The sequence below is a fragment of the Echinops telfairi genome, unplaced genomic scaffold (assembly GCF_000313985.2).
Source record: "Echinops telfairi isolate 266 unplaced genomic scaffold, ASM31398v2 ScPeMD7_7411;HRSCAF=8449, whole genome shotgun sequence".
In the NCBI taxonomy this organism is placed as follows: Eukaryota; Metazoa; Chordata; class Mammalia; order Afrosoricida; family Tenrecidae; genus Echinops; species Echinops telfairi.
In genome coordinates this window covers 79,040-90,489 of record NW_022111311.1, presented here as the reverse complement: position 1 = coordinate 90,489, position 11,450 = coordinate 79,040, and positions in this window count along the sequence as shown.

Below are 11,450 nucleotides of genomic sequence, written 5' to 3'. Positions count from 1 at the left end.
TGCTTAGTCTTTAAGGACTTTAAATATATTACAACTGCTCAACTCTTCATAAATCAGTCATAGACAGACAATACATTAAGTGATTAAACATGACTGTGTTTCCATAAAACTTTATCTACAAAAAGAGGTAGTGGCCTACACTTGGTCTTTGGGTCAACCTTAGCACAAAGAGAATCCAACTGAGACAGTGTGAAAGGGCCAGCCTCCTGGGACACAAAACAGAGCAGAGAAATGTGGGGGAAAGGCATGAATCTGGGCTCAGGAAGAAGGACATAGAGACTAACCACACAACAATTCAGAGTGGCCCATTCAAAGCACAGCACAAACCGTATCTATGTGTGACTTGGAGAGCAATTTCACTAACAGTGGGGTGAGGAGATGGGACAAAATAAACTTGGAAAGAGTCAAAGGCCTCGGTCCAGGCAGTTGGAGCCCATGGCCGTCTTCAGACCTAGAACAAGAAATCAGTTTCCAAATTAACTATCAAGACAGAAAGTTAGTCACTGACCTGAGGCCTGCATGAGGGAAATGAGAAGGAGACTGAAGCTTAGTGGGCCCGGGGGAACTTGGATTTCATGCCAGGCTTGTGATCCCAAATTACTAACATACTATTCTTTGGAATTTAGAAACTGGAAATCAGAGTTCCCAGTAATTCTCAGAATTTCTCCAAATTATGTTATTATTAAAATCCTCCTAAAATTTCTCACACTCCTTTCTCACTATGACTGATACCTAAAAATTAAGTTAATAAATAAGAAACATTAAATTTTGTAATGATTACAAAAAAACTGTAGTCAACTGATCATACCCTAACTGGAAAATGCCAGCAAACATGCATGGAACATTTTCAAACAATACAGAATCATATGTCAAAATTGGCTGCAGGGCTTCAAACTGGTTTATTCCAGTTCGACACCTTGCTGATAATTTGCATTTCTACTTCAGATATCCTGAATCAGAATTTATATTTTAACATGATCTTATATGTACATAAATATCACCTGAACATGTATATGAATTATTTAGGAGTCTTGTTAAAATATAGATTTTGATTCAGTATATCTGGGGTGAAAATGCAAATTATCAGCAGGGTGTCAAACAAGAATGAACCAGTTTGAAGCCATGTTTAAAATGCATTTGGCTCTAAGAACTTTTAATTTGGGGGAACACCACTTGTAGGATTTGTATTAAGTATTCAATACATATAAACAGTATTTATTTTGTCTGCAAGCAGGACTCACTGTTGGCGGCAGACGGGACCACAACCACGCACAAACGATGGGAACAGCAACAAGAAAGACGGAGTGATTGGGTCATAGCCATATCCCTTTTATGTGCTCTTACTCCAAAACCTATTAACTTGAACCTCCCACCCAGTGCGTCAGCCATTTCTGCTCTGCGCTTGCTTCCTGTTGGATGTCAGGAGCTTGCTTAGAACCAGTAACATCTTACTGTTGATTCCGAAACTTTCTTTCCTTTAGAAAAATTAGAACGATTTTTTTCTCATTTTTCTGATATCTCGGCATATTTCCCTCATGATTATGGATTTGAAAAAAGATGTAAGTTTCCTGAGAAATACTAGGAAAGAAAATCCACATTGAAATACCCTGCCAAACCAAACTCACTGGCATTGAGTCAATTCCAACTCATAGCACACCCTATATGTGAGCTAGCTTGCTAAAAATGTAAACAAAGCGCGAGGCACTTTTGTTGGATGGGACCATGGAAATCAGGTGTATGGAACACTAGGTAGGTATTTATCAGCTTTGCCATCTCACCAGGTTTAAAATGAGCCATTTCAGATGCAGAAAAGGAAAACTTATTACCATCAAGAAAAAAGAGCCTAGCGAGTAGCGCATATGCTTTGGACTCAAGACTCCTCCTCGATTCAGGAGACAGAGAGCTGTGGCACAGAGGCAGTAAGAGATGATAAGAAGCAGTGACAGAGAAGTGTTGGCCACAGAGATAGAGGCGGGAGGGGAAAGTTGAGTGCTATGTTGCAAGGATGATGCTTGCTTGTGGTGTGTGGTACTTCCAGGCATTTTTGTGGGGAATTAGATTTGCTGACCTACAAAGTTAGAGATGAACCCCTTCAGACCAAGGCTGGCTGGCAGAATGCGGATTTACTGGAAGAGTCCAAAGAGCTTTGTAACACTAACTTAAGCAGGGCAAAGGCCAAAGGATTGCATGGCTGAGAGGCCAAGTACCAGAGACAGAAGCAAAGGAGTGATCATGGTTAAAAAGAAGCTGTCCTGACTGAAGCATTTCTGATCCTGAATTATAATCTGTTAATTTTCCTAATAGCACCACAATTATGAGTATTTTCTGTGAGTTATGTGCGGCCATTGTAATGAAGGATCAAATTCAGCAGAGAAGTTGGAAGGGAAACAGTACAGAAGGCTGAGGGGTAGAAACATGTCTGATCTCTACTTTATAGGAAGAATCCCCATTGGGCTGGTGCTGATCGTGAATCTCCTCCTCCCATACTGTGAAGTTAGAGGCAGTCAGATGCTGCCCCTGCATGAATCTGACAATGAACTAGAGTTAGGATAGCGATAGATCTTCCCACCACGGCCCACATTGCATCTCCCACTATCACAAACAAAAGAACACGTGAAACGCAGACTTCCCAAGTTTCTTCCCTTCGTTTCCTCAATCACCCAAAATGCGTCAATCAAACCTCTGAATTATGCTGTTCTGCTCCATCACAGCAGTGCACCTAAGGTCTTCACTTTTCTTCTTTTTATAATCTCAGTCAGGATCGTTCTTTATTTCCAAATGCAAAGGAATTATGAAAAATGCCCACCAATTTCAAAGTTTGCTTCTGCATTAGTTATTTCGCGGCCAGTTCATTTCTTCACAACCAGGGAAATCAGCTCTACATGTTTTTTTTTTTTAATTTGGTCCATGAGGCTATAAAAAACAGGCAAATCAGCCATTTTTTTTTTCAATTTAGTATTTTTCATCTCAGTAAAATTGCTTTTCTGTGTGATTTTGGGAAGGGAAATGCAGCTGTGTATTACTGAAAATGAATACCCTTAACCTTAACCAGGGTAACTACCACATCTTTCAGCTCCCGAGGACTAGTTTCCTAATTTCATATTTTTTTTGGCTCCAAAGCTTTAGGGACATTCTAACCATAACATATATTTTGAACAAAATATTCCTTTGGATCTCATTTCCTACCATACCTTATAAATTATTATTACTTCTGTTTTATACTGTTCACAAACCTTTTCCTTGGGGGTTAAAAGTTCTTGTTTCATCTTATCTTAAAGTTTGGGCCAGCATTATCTATGTTGGTTGTGACATAATTATATTTAGGAATATGAGAGAAGTATGTGGTCTCTTAAAATAATTAGGTTTCTTTTTGTTCTCTTATATGTCCAAAATTAGTTTACAAATTGCCAACTTCCCACTTAATTGGTTCCTAATAACTAACAAAATTCTAGAGCTTAGGATTATTTTGGCAGTTAACCAAGTTCCTTCAAAAATTGAAACTACTAAATATAGCAATGCAGTTTCCCATCTGTGTCTATCTACATATATTGCCCGGTATTTGATTGGATTTATTTTTTTTTTACTATAGTCAACATATAAGTATTGTGCTTTATTTATAGATGCTTCCTTGGAGGCAGGAGTCAGAGTCAGAATCAGCAGAGGAGGACCAGAGTCAGAATCAGCAGTCTTCAGAAACCATTGGCTACAGATGTTAATGTCTCACAGGAAGGTTATTGCCAGAAAAGCAGTAAACATTTCTCAGGGTTTTCTCTCCTCTCTGTCCGTGACACAGATCATTCCTAGGTTTTACATGTCCACCTTCCATTAAAGAGTAAGAGGATTTTCCAAGGCCAAAGGGATCTACCAGTAATCTGAACACCCTCTGGTCTGTAGGCAGTGAAATTGAGAGTAGAACCAAAGAGATGTGTATTGCGCTGAGCTGAGTGGAATTCTAAGAGTGCTGCTGCTGGGATAATGGACTAATGCCAGCTTTGCTTTGGGGCAGCTGCTATAAAGGACATACCCTGACTTACAGGGAGAAAGACACAATGCAGAACGGTCGTGGGCATGGGGGCAAGAACAAGGACTACATTATACAGCAGCAAAATTTACATCTAACTGGTGACTAGAGTCCAAAATAAGCAGCAGCACAGAGGGTGTGTGCCCAGAGTCTTTCATCAGAACACTGACACACATCCTGAGGGGTGTCAGGTAAACCTGGAAAGGACCAGAAGCACGTTTCATTATTGCAGGATCTGCTTACATGGATAAGGGACCCTGGTGGTACTTTTGAGTAATCATTAGACAGACTGCTGCCCTTAAGGTCAGTGGTTCCAATCCATCAGCAGCTTTATTGGAGAAAGATAAGGCTATCTGCTCTTGTAAAGATTTATAGCCTCAATAAACTCTATATTGGGTTCCTAAGAGTCAGACTGGACTAGATGGCAGTAGGTTTTTTCGGTCATTTATATGTATACACAAACCTCTGTTCACTTCCACTTAGTCAATTCTGACTTGCAGCAACCCTAGATAAGACTTATGAAACTGTAATTATTTACAGGGACACACAGCCTCAATATTCTTCCTTGAATGGTTGATAGGTTTGAACTGCCAACCTTGTACTTAGCAGCCCAAATGCCTATTGACATATACAGAACTTAAAAAATATACAGAAGATCATTGTGCTCATTTTTTATTTTTGCTTTAACTATTTTACAGTGTACACATAAAGAAATGGGCTGTGTCTTCTTCCCTTGAACTTGGGCAGGATTCTGGTTTCACCTGTAACCAACAAAATGCAGTGAAGGTGATGCTGCATCACCTGTGAAGTTATGTAATAAAAAAAAAAAAAGAAGTAGCCGTTTCTGCCTGTTCCTTACAACACTCTTGCTTGGAGCTGTGAGGCACTCTATGGAAATCCAGCAGTCGTGCTATGAGAAAATCAAGCCATATAAATAATCTACCTATAGACTTCCACTTGAACTACCAGCCAACAACAGCCATTACCTACCAGCCCTACCATTTGTCAAACTAGGTCAAAATTGAGATGGCTATATCTCCAGATGACACTTCAGAATAATGACATGAGGATCTACAAGTGGAAATTGCCTAGCTGACCCCCTCACGAATCTCTGATCCTAAACAAATAAGCACAATACAATGGCTATTGTTTTATGTATCCAAATTTGTAATAGTTGGTATAGTTGAAATATGGTGTTGCTTAAGAATATTGAATATACCGTAGACTGAAAGAATGAAACTATACTTCCAGGAATAAGTATAGTTGGAATGCTCCTTAGAATTGAGTATGCCAAAACTTTGTCTCACATACTTTGGACATGTCATCAGTAAAGGTAAGTCCTTGGAAAAGGACATCATGCTTGATATAAAGCACAGAGTCAACTAAAAAGAGGAAAGCCTACAACAATAGATTAGCACAGTGTAAGCAAAGATGGGCTCAAAGAAAGGGGCGGTTGTGGGGATTTGGGCAGGTCTGGGCAGTGTTTCATTATGCTGTACCTAGTGTCACCATGAGTTAGAGCCAACTTGACAGCAACTATCAACATCAAACAGCAGACGTTATGATCAGAACAGCCATTTTAAGCCCATTGAAAGATCCATTTGTTCAATAACAATTTCTTCAAACTCCCTAGATGGCAGACCCAACCCTGCCCTGAAAGATCTCACACTGTGGTAACCTGAAAAGGGCACCAAAATAAGGCCACAAAATCTGAGTTCGGGTCTCAGCTCTGCCTATAACTTATTTTTGGCCTTAAGTACATCAATTATTAGTCTTTGATATTTTTATCTGTACATTATAGATATTGCTCCTCAGTTTTACTGCTAAGATTTGTGATTAATTTCAAGAACTTTTATGGGACCACAGTTCTTCTAAGCTAGGCCAATGATTTTCAGTCATCCCACAAATGAAATGCTAGCCTGTAGTTAAGACCCTGGACTGTGTAGTAGTTACAAAATTTCATGTCAACTTGATAAATAGAGTGAAGAAGTGGCGTTTAACCTGTCAATCAGGTCACAAACTAGTAGGCTGATTTCCTTTCTTGAGAATTTTGGTAACTTCCTCTCTTTCTCCCGGTAGGCAAGTGTCTCTCTCTCTCTCTCTCACTCTCTCTCTCTCTTTCTCGCTCTGCTTCACTTTCCTGTTTAGGGGACACACTCAGGAGCTGGAGGAGCCATGTGGAGATACTTCCACCACCACTGGTACCACAAGATTTTTCACCCACTGACCTATGATCTTCCTGCATTCAGCATCATTGCATGTGCTATGTGAGTCTGAAGAGGAATTTATGGACTAATATCAGACATATGGGTTAATATCAGACTTAAAGACTTGATCTGGACTGGGAAGAGATGTTTTCTCAATATGCAATTGCTCTTTGGTGCAAAGTTCTTTCCTATACATATATGAGTATCACTGGATTTGTTTCTCTAGTCCTTCCAGCCTAACACAGACTGCTACTACTCCCTGCCTAGAACTTTGCACCATTTATTCTCACCTCCATTGACTGGACTCACTGACAGTGGCGAGCCATTGCTCAGGCTTACTACAGGTTACCTATCACCTAGCTCTCCCATGACACCTGAAATTTTAGCTCAATTTAAGACATAGCTTCTAGCCTGAGATCAAAACCCTGCTCAAGCCTATTCAAGCGAAGGAAGATTTCCTTGTAAGCCTAGTTGTAGTGGGTAATTCCACAGGCAGTGGAACCAATGGACAACAAGGAAACCAAATCTAGAGAGTTGCTAGAAGCCAAGGTGATCACCTCAGTTATTTCTGCCTGTTCAAGCTTCATTCCCAACCTCTTCCTGTAAACTGTAATCTAAAATGTAATCTTCCTGTAATCTGTAACCTTAAATGACAGACCAAGTCACAAAATTTACATAAGGAAACAGTTCAAGAGCTCACTATTCACTGACTACAGCTTCTGATCTTCAGTCAATTTAGTCTCAAATATCAGTGACAAATTATAGACTCTTTGTTCTCATAGGTCTGTGACTCAGCTGACCGTAACTGGATCACCTGCACAGCTCAGCTTCATGTGCATGCGCATTCTAAAATCCAGGCTACACGGGCAACATTACGTTGGAGAAGTAAGAGGCACAAGAGGATGAACAGAAGCACACAAGGCCTCTTAAAGCCTAGGCTGAGAATAGCACAATGGAATTTCCACTTGTATAGTATTGATCAACAAAATTTGGGTATGCAAGTGCTCTGACCATAATGAAACTTGACAAGGAAGAAAACTTGGGTCATGTGATTGAATCATGAAGAAATTCTGACTGTTATGGTGTCCAACCCTGGTCAGTTATTTGTGGCTAAGGCAAGAAAGTAGGTACATCTGGAGATTTAGAGTTAAAGGCTGGTTTAATTAGAATGCTAGTGATCATTGCTAGGGAACAACATTGACTGACATGGCTCATATGAAATTTTTCCCTTTTTCACTGGAAAAAAAATCTACTCCTAAGTTCTTGAGTCAATTCCATGAAATTCTATACAAATATGCTTTGAAAAGCATAAAACAATAAATCAACAAATATTGTTATTTATCATTGCCAAACTAAAGTTTATACCTCTGGCTATGATTTGAAGAGTATAGGTATAGGGGATATAATTTTCTATCTGTAATGCCAATTTTGAGTATAGTTTTTTTCTTAAAAATCCTTATCGATTGGTCAAATATGACTTATCTCCTATTCATTCTTTAGACCTACTTTCGATATCACCTCCTCTGGGATTCTTCCTCAACTTCACTCACAAACCCAGTTGAATGTTCTTGATAGGTGCTCCCACAAATTCCTGTACTTAATTCCTATACAGTTTTGTCATGTATGACCTACTGCTCAGTTTTCACTTCACCCTACATTCTCACAGTCTTTGAGTAGCAGCATTTTGTGAACAATATTATCTACATGCCTCCTACAGTGCCTAATGTACAGTATACTCACTGCCATTGAGTCGATACTGACTCATAGAATGGGTTGGAACTGCCCGCTGTGAGTTTGAGACTTAACTCTTTATGAGAATAGAAAGCTCCATCTGTTTCTCACAGAGTAACTGGCTGGTTGTTTCAAAACTCTGACCTGGAAATTTAGTGCCTAGAAATGTATTGAACACTTACTGGTTATGCATTGGGCTGCTAACTGCAGGGTCAGCAGTTTGGAACCACCAGCTACTCCATGATAGAAAGACAGGGCTTTCTACTCAGGTAAAGAGTGACAGTCTCAGCAACTCCAAGGCCAATTTCAGCCTATCCTATAGGGTTGCTATGAGTCGGCATTGACTCAACAGCAGTGAGGGTTTTTTTCTATTTTTTTTCTTGGTCTGGTGCACTAAACAACTTAACCAGAGTAAAATGAACCTAGAGTAAGTGTCCTTGTGCTACTGATGCTCACTCTTCCTATGTGTGTTAGGCAGAGTTCTCGATAGAAACAAAGCCAGGTCATATGATTATATATGTAGAAGAGGATAGGTTTATACGGCAAAAAGGAATATAACAGCTAATTAGTCCACACAGTGTAACAGAGGGTTCAGTTCAACTCACTTCCATGGAACAGCTAATATACTGGAAGTCCTTCAACTCAGTGTGGGCTGCCGGGTCCAGGTCAAGGAAGCACACAGCAGAGTCCTCCCTCGGGCAAGGCACACAGTGGCTACCCACTGGCAGCAAACAGCCAGAGGGATCACCAACAGTCAGTAGCATGGGAGCTTAGCCAAGCAGGCCCGGATGGGATATCGAACGCATGCAATGTAAGGCAACAAGATCCACCGGCCTTAAGCTCCAGTGATGTACACACCAGTAATGGGGCGAAGTAGGTCTCAAAGGAGCCTCAAGCTCTAGCGACAGGATCCATGGGTTGGTTTGGCCCATGGGTAATATAGCTCACAAGTTGAGGCAGAAAACTAGATAAAGCAGCAGCATACTCTGATCACCAGAGAGTAAGAGAGGTGGGGGGGCAGGCCTTGCAGAGCTACTGATCTATTTGCCCTCCAATCAAACTGTGACTTGATTAATCCCACATGTTCCTATTGGCCAGTTTGGCACAACAAACCTAACTATCAAACTATACACAATGAAAGCATGAGAAAAGGTAGGTGATTCTCAATCTCAGTGTTCATCATGATGCAGAATTTTATGGTTTATTAACAATAGCCTTCGTGAGTTATAAAGTTTCAACACGTTTAAAGAATTGTCTTTTTAAAGCATAACTAACAAGAGATTCAAATTTATTCTCTAAAAAATTGCATTCTGTCTTGTATAAAATTGTGTTATCCTCATCAATATTACCCTTAAATGGATCATGGTGGGAAATTAGATAAATCTTCATGTCTCTGAAATCCCTCAAATCATTTTAAAATAGTAATTTAAAAGAAAACTTTCTTGCATTTATTTATATTTCACTGTTATCATCTTGGAGTACCAGAGGTAACACCATTGGAATTTTGTTGAGATTAATGTTATCTAGTATCTCTTCTTTTCAGTATATTTGACAATGTTCCAATGCTATTCATTAAGTTTTCTCCAGCTAATCTCGCCAACGTGGATAGCCTAATTCTTCTTCATAATCTGTTTCTAGTCTAGAAGTGCCACCGAAACCTCTTCACCCGGCTGTTGTTTGAAGTATCAGTGATATAGCTTCCAGCATCACACGAAAGCCACAACAGAATGACAAACTGACAGACAGACAAATGATGAGCATATAATAAGAGAAGCTGGACTATATGAAAACGGAGACTGCATCAGGATTGGAGGAAGGCTTATTAACAACCTTGGATATGCACATTATGCAACTTTGATTGCTAAAAGTGAGGAGGACTTGAACAACTTGCTGATGAAGATTGACTGCAACTCAGTGTACAGACAACCAAAATCCTCACAACCAGGCCAACAGATAAATTATCAAATCACCAATATCAAGGTAACTCAGCAAACCATAAATATCGTGATACATGGAGAAAGGATTGAAGTGGTCAAGGATTTCAATGTGCTTGATCCACAATCAATGTTCATGGAAACAGAAGTCAAGAAAGCAAACAATGTATTGTGTTGGGCACATATGCTGCAGAAGACCTCTTTAAAGTGTGAAGAGCGAGGGTGTCACTTTGAGGACTGAGATGCCATGATGTTTTCAATTATATGTACATGAAAGTTGAACAATGAATAATGAAACCTGAAGAAGAATTGGTGCATTTGAAATAGGGTGCTGGTAAAGAATATTGAAAGTAGCATGGAATGCTAGAAGAACAAGCAAATTGGTCTTGGAAGAACGGCTAGAATGCTCTTTGGAAACAAGGAAGGAGAGACTTAATCTTACATCCTTTGGATATGTTATCAAAAGAGACCAGTCCCTGGAGAAAGATGTCATGTTTGGGAAAGTAGAGGGGTGGTGAAAAGAGGAAGCCCCTCGATAAGATAGATTGACACAGTGACAGCACCGATGGTCTCAAACCTAACAACAACCTTGAGGGTGCTGTCGGACCAGGCAATGTTTCATTCTGCTGTGCATAGGGTCATTATAAGTCAGAAATGACTTGACAATCCTAATACCAACAATAAGGATCTTATTATACCTAAAATGCAAAAAAGGATATAAATGCTAATGAAAATGGAACTTTTGCAGGGAACTGATAGAGAGGCCTGAGGAGCCGGCCCCATGACCAACTAAGTGGACAGCACTACCCTCCCCTCAAGAAGAATTCACTTCAGAGGACAGCACTGAAGCTACAGCTCAAGAAGAGGGAAAGAGGGACTGGTCTGATCAGAGCACACAGGGGCCAACGAGGGGGGATGGGGGGAAAAAAAGAAAAAAGAGTGAAGCACATCCTGGCTCACCAAGCCCTGAGGACAATGTTCCTGCTCAGAACAGCAATGCACAGAGGGGGCCACAGGGCCGGCCCCACCACGGGGCACAGCATTCCTCAATGACCCATAGCACCACTGGGGACAACACTAGAGACACACGGCGGGAATTGTGCCTGCCATGACCTCAACACGCCAAAGCCAGCCTCTGGAGACATGCAGCATAGCAGCAGGGGAACCGAGCAATGAACTCCCCAGGGATAGAGGTGGTACCAGGGCATGGCACCCCACCAGATTTCACTGGAAAGCACCTGCAAAAGAAAACAAACAGACCCTGAACTATTCGTACATTTAGGTGTGTATAGTTGTTATTATAGCTATTGTTTTACCTTCATTGTACTCAGTCTTGTGATGGTACATAGCATGTCTACCTGGAAGGGACAGGCGGAACAAACAAGCCAGACGAGAGAAGAGCGGGATGACAGTTCCAGGGGTACATGGGGGTAGGGGAGGCAGGGGAAAGGAAGAAGGTGTTAACAAGCCCCGGTACAAGGGAATAACAAGTGATCCAAAATCAGTGTCAAGGAGGGTATGGGAGGGCTGGCAGGGCTGGATCAAGGGCAATGTAAC